The following is a 15,420-nucleotide window of genomic DNA, read 5'->3' as shown; positions in this document are numbered from 1 at the left end:
TGGCCAACCAAGCAAGCCGGAAAGGCCAATCAGCACTACAAAGAAGTCTCGCTTGCCATCGGTCAAAAGGGCCATGCTGAAAAAAGTGTAAAAACCAGAAATGCAGGACAGGCCCGGGAGACGTGGGAGCCTTGCTACGCTGATGGGCGGGATGTTAATTGCCAACAGCCACTCTGGAGAAGTGTACGGTGTGTCCTGAAACATGTAATAAACACAGCTTAGAGAGCATAGGGCACTTCCACTCATGGGCGTATACATTGGGAAAACTGAAAATCCACAAGACACAGGCACCCCGAAGTGTAGGGCTGCTCTGTTTACAAGAACCTCCACTTCGGTACACCTTAAATAGCCCAGGATAGAGAAAAATGGATAAAGAAGTTGTGGTACTTATGCACAATGGAATATCACTCAGCCATGTAATCAATGTCATAAGGCGAGTAGCAGCCAGTATGATGAGTGGATTGAGGTACGATGACTCTAAGTGAAATAAGTCACACAGAAAAAGACACTTATCCTAAGATATCACTTATAGAGGGAATGATAAAATAGCTACCCTTGAACTGAATTACAAGACAGAACAGAGTCACACGTTTAGAAAACACACTATGGCTGCTTAACGGGAAAGGTCCGGTGGGGTGATGCATAAAACAAGGGTTTGAAATTAGCTCAGATACCGTTCCATAAGCCAAATATGTAATGGACAAGACGTACACCCTGCTCAGTGAAATGGACTCAACACCACCTATTCACCGCACAAGAATATATCTGACTAGTAAGAATCTTAAAACCTATGTATTGATATCTCTCTGGAAGTGAATCAAGAGGGTGTAAAGCGGCATAAACACAGCAGTGAAAAGCAGCTAAGCCCCATTATCAAAATAAATTACTTGAAAAAAACCCATAAAACAAAGACAGTGAAAGAGAGAGAAATTCATACAAAATCCATTCAGGGGCTCTGATGCAACCTGGATTGACCATATCTAGACCCACAGCTGGATGAGACCTAAGGCTGGACACTCTTGGGGCTGAGAGGATTGGTGAGGTTGGGTGAGCAAACGCAGACCCTTTAAAGTAATACTGCGTGGTACCCATCCCATGGGTCCCAAATCTCCAGGTTCAAGGGCATCTTCCCACATCGAAAACATGCCTGGGAAACCCAGAAGATGGTACACCGCGTGATCGGGAAAGGTTTCTAAAACGCACCTCATTTCTCCTCTCCTTGTGCTCGGGTTCGCCATTCCAGCCGCTTTACTAACAATCTCCCTACGTGGAGAATCAGCACCGTTAACCTCCTGTTTCGTACAGGTTGCAATTTGTCCTGAGGATGAACGGGAAGAGGGGGAACCAATGAGAGACTAGCTCTAGCTGTTGGGACAGGCACAGGTCACTCTATTTTTCCGTCAGGAAGAAGAATGAACCACAGGCTCAGCCTGCACCCCCGGAACCAGAATAGGGTCTGAAGCAATCCTGCGCTTTTGCGGCCAGCTCCCAAAAAAGCGAGTTGACAAATGGAGCTCAGGGGCACTGCAATTCACAGACCTGCAGAGTTATAAATGATAACTCTCGTCCACAAATATATTGAGGGAAGGCAACGAAGAGGATTTGAAAGCAAGGCAGAATTGCAGGAAACAGATTTCAGGAGGTAGATGCGACTCGCCTTTAAAGCACATGAAAAGCGGCAAAACGTCGACAATGATGCCCTTGGCCAAAAAGGGCGTATGCGTTTTTTCCTGAATATATTCAGGAAAAAACGCATACGCCCTTTTTGGCCAACCAAGCAAGCCGGAAAGGCAAATCAGCACTACAAACAAGTCTCGCTTGCCATCGGTCAAAAGGGCCATGCTGAAAAAAGTGTAAAAACCAGAAATGCAGGACAGGCCAGGGAGACGTGGGAGCCTTGCTACGCTGATGGGCGGGATGTTAATTGCCAACAGCCACTCTGGAGAAGTGTACGGCGTGTCCTGAAACATGTAATAAACACAGCTTAGAGAGCATAGGGCACTTCCACTCATGGGCGTATACATTGGGAAAACTGAAAATCCACAAGACACAGGCACCCCGAAGTGTAGGGCTGCTCTGTTTACAAGAACCTCCACTTCGGTACACCTTAAATAGCCCAGGATAGAGAAAAATGGATAAAGAAGTTGTGGTACTTATGCACAATGGAATATCACTCAGCCATGAAATCAATGTCATAAGGCGAGTAGCAGCCAGTATGATGAGTGGATTGAGGTACGATGACTCTAAGTGAAATAAGTCACACAGAAAAAGACACTTATCCTAAGATATCACTTATAGAGGGAATGATAAAATAGCTACCCTTGAACTGAATTACAAGACAGAACAGAGTCACACGTTTAGAAAACACACTATGGCTGCTTAACGGGAAAGGTCCGGTGGGGTGATGCATAAAACAAGGGTTTGAAATTAGCTCAGATACCGTTCCATAAGCCAAATATGTAATGGACAAGACGTACACCCTGCTCAGTGAAATGGACTCAACACCACCTATTCACCGCACAAGAATATATCTGACTAGTAAGAATCTTAAAACCTATGTATTGATATCTCTCTGGAAGTGAATCAAGAGGGTGTAAAGCGGCATAAACACAGCAGTGAAAAGCAGCTAAGCCCCATTATCAAAATAAATTACTTGAAAAAAACCCATAAAACAAAGACAGTGAAAGAGAGAGAAATTCATACAAAATCCATTCAGGGGCTCTGATGCAACCTGGATTGACCATATCTAGACCCACAGCTGGATGAGACCTAAGGCTGGACACTCTTGGGGCTGAGAGGATTGGTGAGGTTGGGTGAGCAAACGCAGACCCTTTAAAGTAATACTGCGTGGTACCCATCCCATGGGTCCCAAATCTCCAGGTTCAAGGGCATCTTCCCACATCGAAAACATGCCTGGGAAACCCAGAAGATGGTACACCGCGTGATCGGGAAAGGTTTCTAAAACGCACCTCATTTCTCCTCTCCTTGTGCTCGGGTTCGCCATTCCAGCCGCTTTACTAACAATCTCCCTACGTGGAGAATCAGCACCGTTAACCTCCTGTTTCGTACAGGTTGCAATTTGTCCTGAGGATGAACGGGAAGAGGGGGAACCAATGAGAGACTAGCTCTAGCTGTTGGGACAGGCACAGGTCACTCTATTTTTCCGTCAGGAAGAAGAATGAACCACAGGCTCAGCCTGCACCCCCGGAACCAGAATAGGGTCTGAAGCAATCCTGCGCTTTTGCGGCCAGCTCCCAAAAAAGCGAGTTGACAAATGGAGCTCAGGGGCACTGCAATTCACAAACCTGCAGAGTTATAAATGATAACTCTCGTCCACAAATATATTGAGGGAAGGCAACGAAGAGGATTTGAAAGCAAGGCAGAATTGCAGGAAACAGATTTCAGGAGGTAGATGCGACTCGCCTTTAAAGCACATGAAAAGCGGCAAAACGTCGACAATGATGCCCTTGGCCAAAAAGGGCGTATGCGTTTTTTCCTGAATATATTCAGGAAAAAACGCATACGCCCTTTTTGGCCAACCAAGCAAGCCGGAAAGGCCAATCAGCACTACAAAGAAGTCTCGCTTGCCATCGGTCAAAAGGGCCATGCTGAAAAAAGTGTAAAAACCAGAAATGCAGGACAGGCCAGGGAGACGTGGGAGCCTTGCTACGCTGATGGGCGGGATGTTAATTGCCAACAGCCACTCTGGAGAAGTGTACGGTGTGTCCTGAAACATGTAATAAACACAGCTTAGAGAGCATAGGGCACTTCCACTCATGGGCGTATACATTGGGAAAACTGAAAATCCACAAGACACAGGCACCCCGAAGTGTAGGGCTGCTCTGTTTACAAGAACCTCCACTTCGGTACACCTTAAATAGCCCAGGATAGAGAAAAATGGATAAAGAAGTTGTGGTACTTATGCACAATGGAATATCACTCAGCCATGAAATCAATGTCATAAGGCGAGTAGCAGCCAGTATGATGAGTGGATTGAGGTACGATGACTCTAAGTGAAATAAGTCACACAGAAAAAGACACTTATCCTAAGATATCACTTATAGAGGGAATGATAAAATAGCTACCCTTGAACTGAATTACAAGACAGAACAGAGTCACCCGTTTAGAAAACACACTATGGCTGCTTAACGGGAAAGGTCCGGTGGGGTGATGCATAAAACAAGGGTTTGAAATTAGCTCAGATACCGTTCCATAAGCCAAATATGTAATGGACAAGACGTACACCCTGCTCAGTGAAATGGACTCAACACCACCTATTCACCGCACAAGAATATATCTGACTAGTAAGAATCTTAAAACCTATGTATTGATATCTCTCTGGAAGTGAATCAAGAGGGTGTAAAGCGGCATAAACACAGCAGTGAAAAGCAGCTAAGCCCCATTATCAAAATAAATTACTTGAAAAAAACCCATAAAACAAAGACAGTGAAAGAGAGAGAAATTCATACAAAATCCATTCAGGGGCTCTGATCCAACCTGGATTGACCATATCTAGACCCACAGCTGGATGAGACCTAAGGCTGGACACTCTTGGGGCTGAGAGGATTGGTGAGGTTGGGTGAGCAAACGCAGACCCTTTAAAGTAATACTGCGTGGTACCCATCCCATGGGTCCCAAATCTCCAGGTTCAAGGGCATCTTCCCACATCGAAAACATGCCTGGGAAACCCAGAAGATGGTACACCGCGTGATCGGGAAAGGTTTCTAAAACGCACCTCATTTCTCCTCTCCTTGTGCTCGGGTTCGCCATTCCAGCCGCTTTACTAACAATCTCCCTACGTGGAGAATCAGCACCGTTAACCTCCTGTTTCGTACAGGTTGCAATTTGTCCTGAGGATGAACGGGAAGAGGGGGAACCAATGAGAGACTAGCTCTAGCTGTTGGGACAGGCACAGGTCACTCTATTTTTCCGTCAGGAAGAAGAATGAACCACAGGCTCAGCCTGCACCCCCGGAACCAGAATAGGGTCTGAAGCAATCCTGCGCTTTTGCGGCCAGCTCCCAAAAAAGCGAGTTGACAAATGGAGCTCAGGGGCACTGCAATTCACAAACCTGCAGAGTTATAAATGATAACTCTCGTCCACAAATATATTGAGGGAAGGCAACGAAGAGGATTTGAAAGCAAGGCAGAATTGCAGGAAACAGATTTCAGGAGGTAGATGCGACTCGCCTTTAAAGCACATGAAAAGCGGCAAAACGTCGACAATGATGCCCTTGGCCAAAAAGGGCGTATGCGTTTTTTCCTGAATATATTCAGGAAAAAACGCATACGCCCTTTTTGGCCAACCAAGCAAGCCGGAAAGGCCAATCAGCACTACAAAGAAGTCTCGCTTGCCATCGGTCAAAAGGGCCATGCTGAAAAAAGTGTAAAAACCAGAAATGCAGGACAGGCCAGGGAGACGTGGGAGCCTTGCTACGCTGATGGGCGGGATGTTAATTGCCAACAGCCACTCTGGAGAAGTGTACGGTGTGTCCTGAAACATGTAATAAACACAGCTTAGAGAGCATAGGGCACTTCCACTCATGGGCGTATACATTGGGAAAACTGAAAATCCACAAGACACAGGCACCCCGAAGTGTAGGGCTGCTCTGTTTACAAGAACCTCCACTTCGGTACACCTTAAATAGCCCAGGATAGAGAAAAATGGATAAAGAAGTTGTGGTACTTATGCACAATGGAATATCACTCAGCCATGAAATCAATGTCATAAGGCGAGTAGCAGCCAGTATGATGAGTGGATTGAGGTACGATGACTCTAAGTGAAATAAGTCACACAGAAAAAGACACTTATCCTAAGATATCACTTATAGAGGGAATGATAAAATAGCTACCCTTGAACTGAATTACAAGACAGAACAGAGTCACCCGTTTAGAAAACACACTATGGCTGCTTAACGGGAAAGGTCCGGTGGGGTGATGCATAAAACAAGGGTTTGAAATTAGCTCAGATACCGTTCCATAAGCCAAATATGTAATGGACAAGACGTACACCCTGCTCAGTGAAATGGACTCAACACCACCTATTCACCGCACAAGAATATATCTGACTAGTAAGAATCTTAAAACCTATGTATTGATATCTCTCTGGAAGTGAATCAAGAGGGTGTAAAGGGGCATAAACACAGCAGTGAAAAGCAGCTAAGCCCCATTATCAAAATAAATTACTTGAAAAAAACCCATAAAACAAAGACAGTGAAAGAGAGAGAAATTCATACAAAATCCATTCAGGGGCTCTGATGCAACCTGGATTGACCATATCTAGACCCACAGCTGGATGAGACCTAAGGCTGGACACTCTTGGGGCTGAGAGGATTGGTGAGGTTGGGTGAGCAAACGCAGACCCTTTAAAGTAATACTGCGTGGTACCCATCCCATGGGTCCCAAATCTCCAGGTTCAAGGGCATCTTCCCACATCGAAAACATGCCTGGGAAACCCAGAAGATGGTACACCGCGTGATCGGGAAAGGTTTCTAAAACGCACCTCATTTCTCCTCTCCTTGTGCTCGGGTTCGCCATTCCAGCCGCTTTACTAACAATCTCCCTACGTGGAGAATCAGCACCGTTAACCTCCTGTTTCGTACAGGTTGCAATTTGTCCTGAGGATGAACGGGAAGAGGGGGAACCAATGAGAGACTAGCTCTAGCTGTTGGGACAGGCACAGGTCACTCTATTTTTCCGTCAGGAAGAAGAATGAACCACAGGCTCAGCCTGCACCCCCGGAACCAGAATAGGGTCTGAAGCAATCCTGCGCTTTTGCGGCCAGCTCCCAAAAAAGCGAGTTGACAAATGGAGCTCAGGGGCACTGCAATTCACAAACCTGCAGAGTTATAAATGATAACTCTCGTCCACAAATATATTGAGGGAAGGCAACGAAGAGGATTTGAAAGCAAGGCAGAATTGCAGGAAACAGATTTCAGGAGGTAGATGCGACTCGCCTTTAAAGCACATGAAAAGCGGCAAAACGTCGACAATGATGCCCTTGGCCAAAAAGGGCGTATGCGTTTTTTCCTGAATATATTCAGGAAAAAACGCATACGCCCTTTTTGGCCAACCAAGCAAGCCGGAAAGGCCAATCAGCACTACAAAGAAGTCTCGCTTGCCATCGGTCAAAAGGGCCATGCTGAAAAAAGTGTAAAAACCAGAAATGCAGGACAGGCCAGGGAGACGTGGGAGCCTTGCTACGCTGATGGGCGGGATGTTAATTGCCAACAGCCACTCTGGAGAAGTGTACGGTGTGTCCTGAAACATGTAATAAACACAGCTTAGAGAGCATAGGGCACTTCCACTCATGGGCGTATACATTGGGAAAACTGAAAATCCACAAGACACAGGCACCCCGAAGTGTAGGGCTGCTCTGTTTACAAGAACCTCCACTTCGGTACACCTTAAATAGCCCAGGATAGAGAAAAATGGATAAAGAAGTTGTGGTACTTATGCACAATGGAATATCACTCAGCCATGAAATCAATGTCATAAGGCGAGTAGCAGCCAGTATGATGAGTGGATTGAGGTACGATGACTCTAAGTGAAATAAGTCACACAGAAAAAGACACTTATCCTAAGATATCACTTATAGAGGGAATGATAAAATAGCTACCCTTGAACTGAATTACAAGACAGAACAGAGTCACCCGTTTAGAAAACACACTATGGCTGCTTAACGGGAAAGGTCCGGTGGGGTGATGCATAAAACAAGGGTTTGAAATTAGCTCAGATACCGTTCCATAAGCCAAATATGTAATGGACAAGACGTACACCCTGCTCAGTGAAATGGACTCAACACCACCTATTCACCGCACAAGAATATATCTGACTAGTAAGAATCTTAAAACCTATGTATTGATATCTCTCTGGAAGTGAATCAAGAGGGTGTAAAGCGGCATAAACACAGCAGTGAAAAGCAGCTAAGCCCCATTATCAAAATAAATTACTTGAAAAAAACCCATAAAACAAAGACAGTGAAAGAGAGAGAAATTCATACAAAATCCATTCAGGGGCTCTGATGCAACCTGGATTGACCATATCTAGACCCACAGCTGGATGAGACCTAAGGCTGGACACTCTTGGGGCTGAGAGGATTGGTGAGGTTGGGTGAGCAAACGCAGACCCTTTAAAGTAATACTGCGTGGTACCCATCCCATGGGTCCCAAATCTCCAGGTTCAAGGGCATCTTCCCACATCGAAAACATGCCTGGGAAACCCAGAAGATGGTACACCGCGTGATCGGGAAAGGTTTCTAAAACGCACCTCATTTCTCCTCTCCTTGTGCTCGGGTTCGCCATTCCAGCCGCTTTACTAACAATCTCCCTACGTGGAGAATCAGCACCGTTAACCTCCTGTTTCGTACAGGTTGCAATTTGTCCTGAGGATGAACGGGAAGAGGGGGAACCAATGAGAGACTAGCTCTAGCTGTTGGGACAGGCACAGGTCACTCTATTTTTCCGTCAGGAAGAAGAATGAACCACAGGCTCAGCCTGCACCCCCGGAACCAGAATAGGGTCTGAAGCAATCCTGCGCTTTTGCGGCCAGCTCCCAAAAAAGCGAGTTGACAAATGGAGCTCAGGGGCACTGCAATTCACAAACCTGCAGAGTTATAAATGATAACTCTCGTCCACAAATATATTGAGGGAAGGCAACGAAGAGGATTTGAAAGCAAGGCAGAATTGCAGGAAACAGATTTCAGGAGGTAGATGCGACTCGCCTTTAAAGCACATGAAAAGCGGCAAAACGTCGACAATGATGCCCTTGGCCAAAAAGGGCGTATGCGTTTTTTCCTGAATATATTCAGGAAAAAACGCATACGCCCTTTTTGGCCAACCAAGCAAGCCGGAAAGGCCAATCAGCACTACAAAGAAGTCTCGCTTGCCATCGGTCAAAAGGGCCATGCTGAAAAAAGTGTAAAAACCAGAAATGCAGGACAGGCCAGGGAGACGTGGGAGCCTTGCTACGCTGATGGGCGGGATGTTAATTGCCAACAGCCACTCTGGAGAAGTGTACGGTGTGTCCTGAAACATGTAATAAACACAGCTTAGAGAGCATAGGGCACTTCCACTCATGGGCGTATACATTGGGAAAACTGAAAATCCACAAGACACAGGCACCCCGAAGTGTAGGGCTGCTCTGTTTACAAGAACCTCCACTTCGGTACACCTTAAATAGCCCAGGATAGAGAAAAATGGATAAAGAAGTTGTGGTACTTATGCACAATGGAATATCACTCAGCCATGAAATCAATGTCATAAGGCGAGTAGCAGCCAGTATGATGAGTGGATTGAGGTACGATGACTCTAAGTGAAATAAGTCACACAGAAAAAGACACTTATCCTAAGATATCACTTATAGAGGGAATGATAAAATAGCTACCCTTGAACTGAATTACAAGACAGAACAGAGTCACACGTTTAGAAAACACACTATGGCTGCTTAACGGGAAAGGTCCGGTGGGGTGATGCATAAAACAAGGGTTTGAAATTAGCTCAGATACCGTTCCATAAGCCAAATATGTAATGGACAAGACGTACACCCTGCTCAGTGAAATGGACTCAACACCACCTATTCACCGCACAAGAATATATCTGACTAGTAAGAATCTTAAAACCTATGTATTGATATCTCTCTGGAAGTGAATCAAGAGGGTGTAAAGCGGCATAAACACAGCAGTGAAAAGCAGCTAAGCCCCATTATCAAAATAAATTACTTGAAAAAAACCCATAAAACAAAGACAGTGAAAGAGAGAGAAATTCATACAAAATCCATTCAGGGGCTCTGATGCAACCTGGATTGACCATATCTAGACCCACAGCTGGATGAGACCTAAGGCTGGACACTCTTGGGGCTGAGAGGATTGGTGAGGTTGGGTGAGCAAACGCAGACCCTTTAAAGTAATACTGCGTGGTACCCATCCCATGGGTCCCAAATCTCCAGGTTCAAGGGCATCTTCCCACATCGAAAACATGCCTGGGAAACCCAGAAGATGGTACACCGCGTGATCGGGAAAGGTTTCTAAAACGCACCTCATTTCTCCTCTCCTTGTGCTCGGGTTCGCCATTCCAGCCGCTTTACTAACAATCTCCCTACGTGGAGAATCAGCACCGTTAACCTCCTGTTTCGTACAGGTTGCAATTTGTCCTGAGGATGAACGGGAAGAGGGGGAACCAATGAGAGACTAGCTCTAGCTGTTGGGACAGGCACAGGTCACTCTATTTTTCCGTCAGGAAGAAGAATGAACCACAGGCTCAGCCTGCACCCCCGGAACCAGAATAGGGTCTGAAGCAATCCTGCGCTTTTGCGGCCAGCTCCCAAAAAAGCGAGTTGACAAATGGAGCTCAGGGGCACTGCAATTCACAAACCTGCAGAGTTATAAATGATAACTCTCGTCCACAAATATATTGAGGGAAGGCAACGAAGAGGATTTGAAAGCAAGGCAGAATTGCAGGAAACAGATTTCAGGAGGTAGATGCGACTCGCCTTTAAAGCACATGAAAAGCGGCAAAACGTCGACAATGATGCCCTTGGCCAAAAAGGGCGTATGCGTTTTTTCCTGAATATATTCAGGAAAAAACGCATACGCCCTTTTTGGCCAACCAAGCAAGCCGGAAAGGCCAATCAGCACTACAAAGAAGTCTCGCTTGCCATCGGTCAAAAGGGCCATGCTGAAAAAAGTGTAAAAACCAGAAATGCAGGACAGGCCAGGGAGACGTGGGAGCCTTGCTACGCTGATGGGCGGGATGTTAATTGCCAACAGCCACTCTGGAGAAGTGTACGGTGTGTCCTGAAACATGTAATAAACACAGCTTAGAGAGCATAGGGCACTTCCACTCATGGGCGTATACATTGGGAAAACTGAAAATCCACAAGACACAGGCACCCCGAAGTGTAGGGCTGCTCTGTTTACAAGAACCTCCACTTCGGTACACCTTAAATAGCCCAGGATAGAGAAAAATGGATAAAGAAGTTGTGGTACTTATGCACAATGGAATATCACTCAGCCATGAAATCAATGTCATAAGGCGAGTAGCAGCCAGTATGATGAGTGGATTGAGGTACGATGACTCTAAGTGAAATAAGTCACACAGAAAAAGACACTTATCCTAAGATATCACTTATAGAGGGAATGATAAAATAGCTACCCTTGAACTGAATTACAAGACAGAACAGAGTCACACGTTTAGAAAACACACTATGGCTGCTTAACGGGAAAGGTCCGGTGGGGTGATGCATAAAACAAGGGTTTGAAATTAGCTCAGATACCGTTCCATAAGCCAAATATGTAATGGACAAGACGTACACCCTGCTCAGTGAAATGGACTCAACACCACCTATTCACCGCACAAGAATATATCTGACTAGTAAGAATCTTAAAACCTATGTATTGATATCTCTCTGGAAGTGAATCAAGAGGGTGTAAAGCGGCATAAACACAGCAGTGAAAAGCAGCTAAGCCCCATTATCAAAATAAATTACTTGAAAAAAACCCATAAAACAAAGACAGTGAAAGAGAGAGAAATTCATACAAAATCCATTCAGGGGCTCTGATGCAACCTGGATTGACCATATCTAGACCCACAGCTGGATGAGACCTAAGGCTGGACACTCTTGGGGCTGAGAGGATTGGTGAGGTTGGGTGAGCAAACGCAGACCCTTTAAAGTAATACTGCGTGGTACCCATCCCATGGGTCCCAAATCTCCAGGTTCAAGGGCATCTTCCCACATCGAAAACATGCCTGGGAAACCCAGAAGATGGTACACCGCGTGATCGGGAAAGGTTTCTAAAACGCACCTCATTTCTCCTCTCCTTGTGCTCGGGTTCGCCATTCCAGCCGCTTTACTAACAATCTCCCTACGTGGAGAATCAGCACCGTTAACCTCCTGTTTCGTACAGGTTGCAATTTGTCCTGAGGATGAACGGGAAGAGGGGGAACCAATGAGAGACTAGCTCTAGCTGTTGGGACAGGCACAGGTCACTCTATTTTTCCGTCAGGAAGAAGAATGAACCACAGGCTCAGCCTGCACCCCCGGAACCAGAATAGGGTCTGAAGCAATCCTGCGCTTTTGCGGCCAGCTCCCAAAAAAGCGAGTTGACAAATGGAGCTCAGGGGCACTGCAATTCACAAACCTGCAGAGTTATAAATGATAACTCTCGTCCACAAATATATTGAGGGAAGGCAACGAAGAGGATTTGAAAGCAAGGCAGAATTGCAGGAAACAGATTTCAGGAGGTAGATGCGACTCGCCTTTAAAGCACATGAAAAGCGGCAAAACGTCGACAATGATGCCCTTGGCCAAAAAGGGCGTATGCGTTTTTTCCTGAATATATTCAGGAAAAAACGCATACGCCCTTTTTGGCCAACCAAGCAAGCCGGAAAGGCCAATCAGCACTACAAAGAAGTCTCGCTTGCCATCGGTCAAAAGGGCCATGCTGAAAAAAGTGTAAAAACCAGAAATGCAGGACAGGCCAGGGAGACGTGGGAGCCTTGCTACGCTGATGGGCGGGATGTTAATTGCCAACAGCCACTCTGGAGAAGTGTACGGTGTGTCCTGAAACATGTAATAAACACAGCTTAGAGAGCATAGGGCACTTCCACTCATGGGCGTATACATTGGGAAAACTGAAAATCCACAAGACACAGGCACCCCGAAGTGTAGGGCTGCTCTGTTTACAAGAACCTCCACTTCGGTACACCTTAAATAGCCCAGGATAGAGAAAAATGGATAAAGAAGTTGTGGTACTTATGCACAATGGAATATCACTCAGCCATGTAATCAATGTCATAAGGCGAGTAGCAGCCAGTATGATGAGTGGATTGAGGTACGATGACTCTAAGTGAAATAAGTCACACAGAAAAAGACACTTATCCTAAGATATCACTTATAGAGGGAATGATAAAATAGCTACCCTTGAACTGAATTACAAGACAGAACAGAGTCACACGTTTTGAAAACACACTATGGCTGCTTAACGGGAAAGGTCCGGTGGGGTGATGCATAAAACAAGGGTTTGAAATTAGCTCAGATACCGTTCCATAAGCCAAATATGTAATGGACAAGACGTACACCCTGCTCAGTGAAATGGACTCAACACCACCTATTCACCGCACAAGAATATATCTGACTAGTAAGAATCTTAAAACCTATGTATTGATATCTCTCTGGAAGTGAATCAAGAGGGTGTAAAGCGGCATAAACACAGCAGTGAAAAGCAGCTAAGCCCCATTATCAAAATAAATTACTTGAAAAAAACCCATAAAACAAAGACAGTGAAAGAGAGAGAAATTCATACAAAATCCATTCAGGGGCTCTGATGCAACCTGGATTGACCATATCTAGACCCACAGCTGGATGAGACCTAAGGCTGGACACTCTTGGGGCTGAGAGGATTGGTGAGGTTGGGTGAGCAAACGCAGACCCTTTAAAGTAATACTGCGTGGTACCCATCCCATGGGTCCCAAATCTCCAGGTTCAAGGGCATCTTCCCACATCGAAAACATGCCTGGGAAACCCAGAAGATGGTACACCGCGTGATCGGGAAAGGTTTCTAAAACGCACCTCATTTCTCCTCTCCTTGTGCTCGGGTTCGCCATTCCAGCCGCTTTACTAACAATCTCCCTACGTGGAGAATCAGCACCGTTAACCTCCTGTTTCGTACAGGTTGCAATTTGTCCTGAGGATGAACGGGAAGAGGGGGAACCAATGAGAGACTAGCTCTAGCTGTTGGGACAGGCACAGGTCACTCTATTTTTCCGTCAGGAAGAAGAATGAACCACAGGCTCAGCCTGCACCCCCGGAACCAGAATAGGGTCTGAAGCAATCCTGCGCTTTTGCGGCCAGCTCCCAAAAAAGCGAGTTGACAAATGGAGCTCAGGGGCACTGCAATTCACAGACCTGCAGAGTTATAAATGATAACTCTCGTCCACAAATATATTGAGGGAAGGCAACGAAGAGGATTTGAAAGCAAGGCAGAATTGCAGGAAACAGATTTCAGGAGGTAGATGCGACTCGCCTTTAAAGCACATGAAAAGCGGCAAAACGTCGACAATGATGCCCTTGGCCAAAAAGGGCGTATGCGTTTTTTCCTGAATATATTCAGGAAAAAACGCATACGCCCTTTTTGGCCAACCAAGCAAGCCGGAAAGGCCAATCAGCACTACAAAGAAGTCTCGCTTGCCATCGGTCAAAAGGGCCATGCTGAAAAAAGTGTAAAAACCAGAAATGCAGGACAGGCCCGGGAGACGTGGGAGCCTTGCTACGCTGATGGGCGGGATGTTAATTGCCAACAGCCACTCTGGAGAAGTGTACGGCGTGTCCTGAAACATGTAATAAACACAGCTTAGAGAGCATAGGGCACTTCCACTCATGGGCGTATACATTGGGAAAACTGAAAATCCACAAGACACAGGCACCCCGAAGTGTAGGGCTGCTCTGTTTACAAGAACCTCCACTTCGGTACACCTTAAATAGCCCAGGATAGAGAAAAATGGATAAAGAAGTTGTGGTACTTATGCACAATGGAATATCACTCAGCCATGTAATCAATGTCATAAGGCGAGTAGCAGCCAGTATGATGAGTGGATTGAGGTATGATGACTCTAAGTGAAATAAGTCACACAGAAAAAGACACTTATCCTAAGATATCACTTATAGAGGGAATGATAAAATAGCTACCCTTGAACTGAATTACAAGACAGAACAGAGTCACACGTTTAGAAAACACACTATGGCTGCTTAACGGGAAAGGTCAGGTGGGGTGATGCATAAAACAAGGGTTTGAAATCAGCTCAGATACCGTTCCATAAGCCAAATATGTAATGGACAAGACGTACACCCTGCTCAGTGAAATGGACTCAACACCACCTATTCACCGCACAAGAATATATCTGACTAGTAAGAATCTTAAAACCTATGTATTGATATCTCTCTGGAAGTGAATCAAGAGGGTGTAAAGCGGCATAAACACAGCAGTGAAAAGCAGCTAAGCCCCATTATCAAAATAAATTACTTGAAAAAAACCCATAAAACAAAGACAGTGAAAGAGAGAGAAATTCATACAAAATCCATTCAGGGGCTCTGATGCAACCTGGATTGACCATATCTAGACCCACAGCTGGATGAGACCTAAGGCTGGACACTCTTGGGGCTGAGAGGATTGGTGAGGTTGGGTGAGCAAACGCAGACCCTTTAAAGTAATACTGCGTGGTACCCATCCCATGGGTCCCAAATCTCCAGGTTCAAGGGCATCTTCCCACATCGAAAACATGCCTGGGAAACCCAGAAGATGGTACACCGCGTGATCGGGAAAGGTTTCTAAAACGCACCTCATTTCTCCTCTCCTTGTGCTCGGGTTCGCCATTCCAGCCGCTTTACTAACAATCTCCCTACGTGGAGAATCAGCACCGTTAACCTC

The sequence above is a fragment of the Eubalaena glacialis genome, chromosome 4, assembly GCF_028564815.1.
Source record: "Eubalaena glacialis isolate mEubGla1 chromosome 4, mEubGla1.1.hap2.+ XY, whole genome shotgun sequence".
Lineage (NCBI taxonomy): Eukaryota > Metazoa > Chordata > Mammalia > Artiodactyla > Balaenidae > Eubalaena > Eubalaena glacialis.
The sequence above is the reverse complement of the archived record's forward strand: the minus strand, read 5'-3'. Positions refer to the sequence as shown.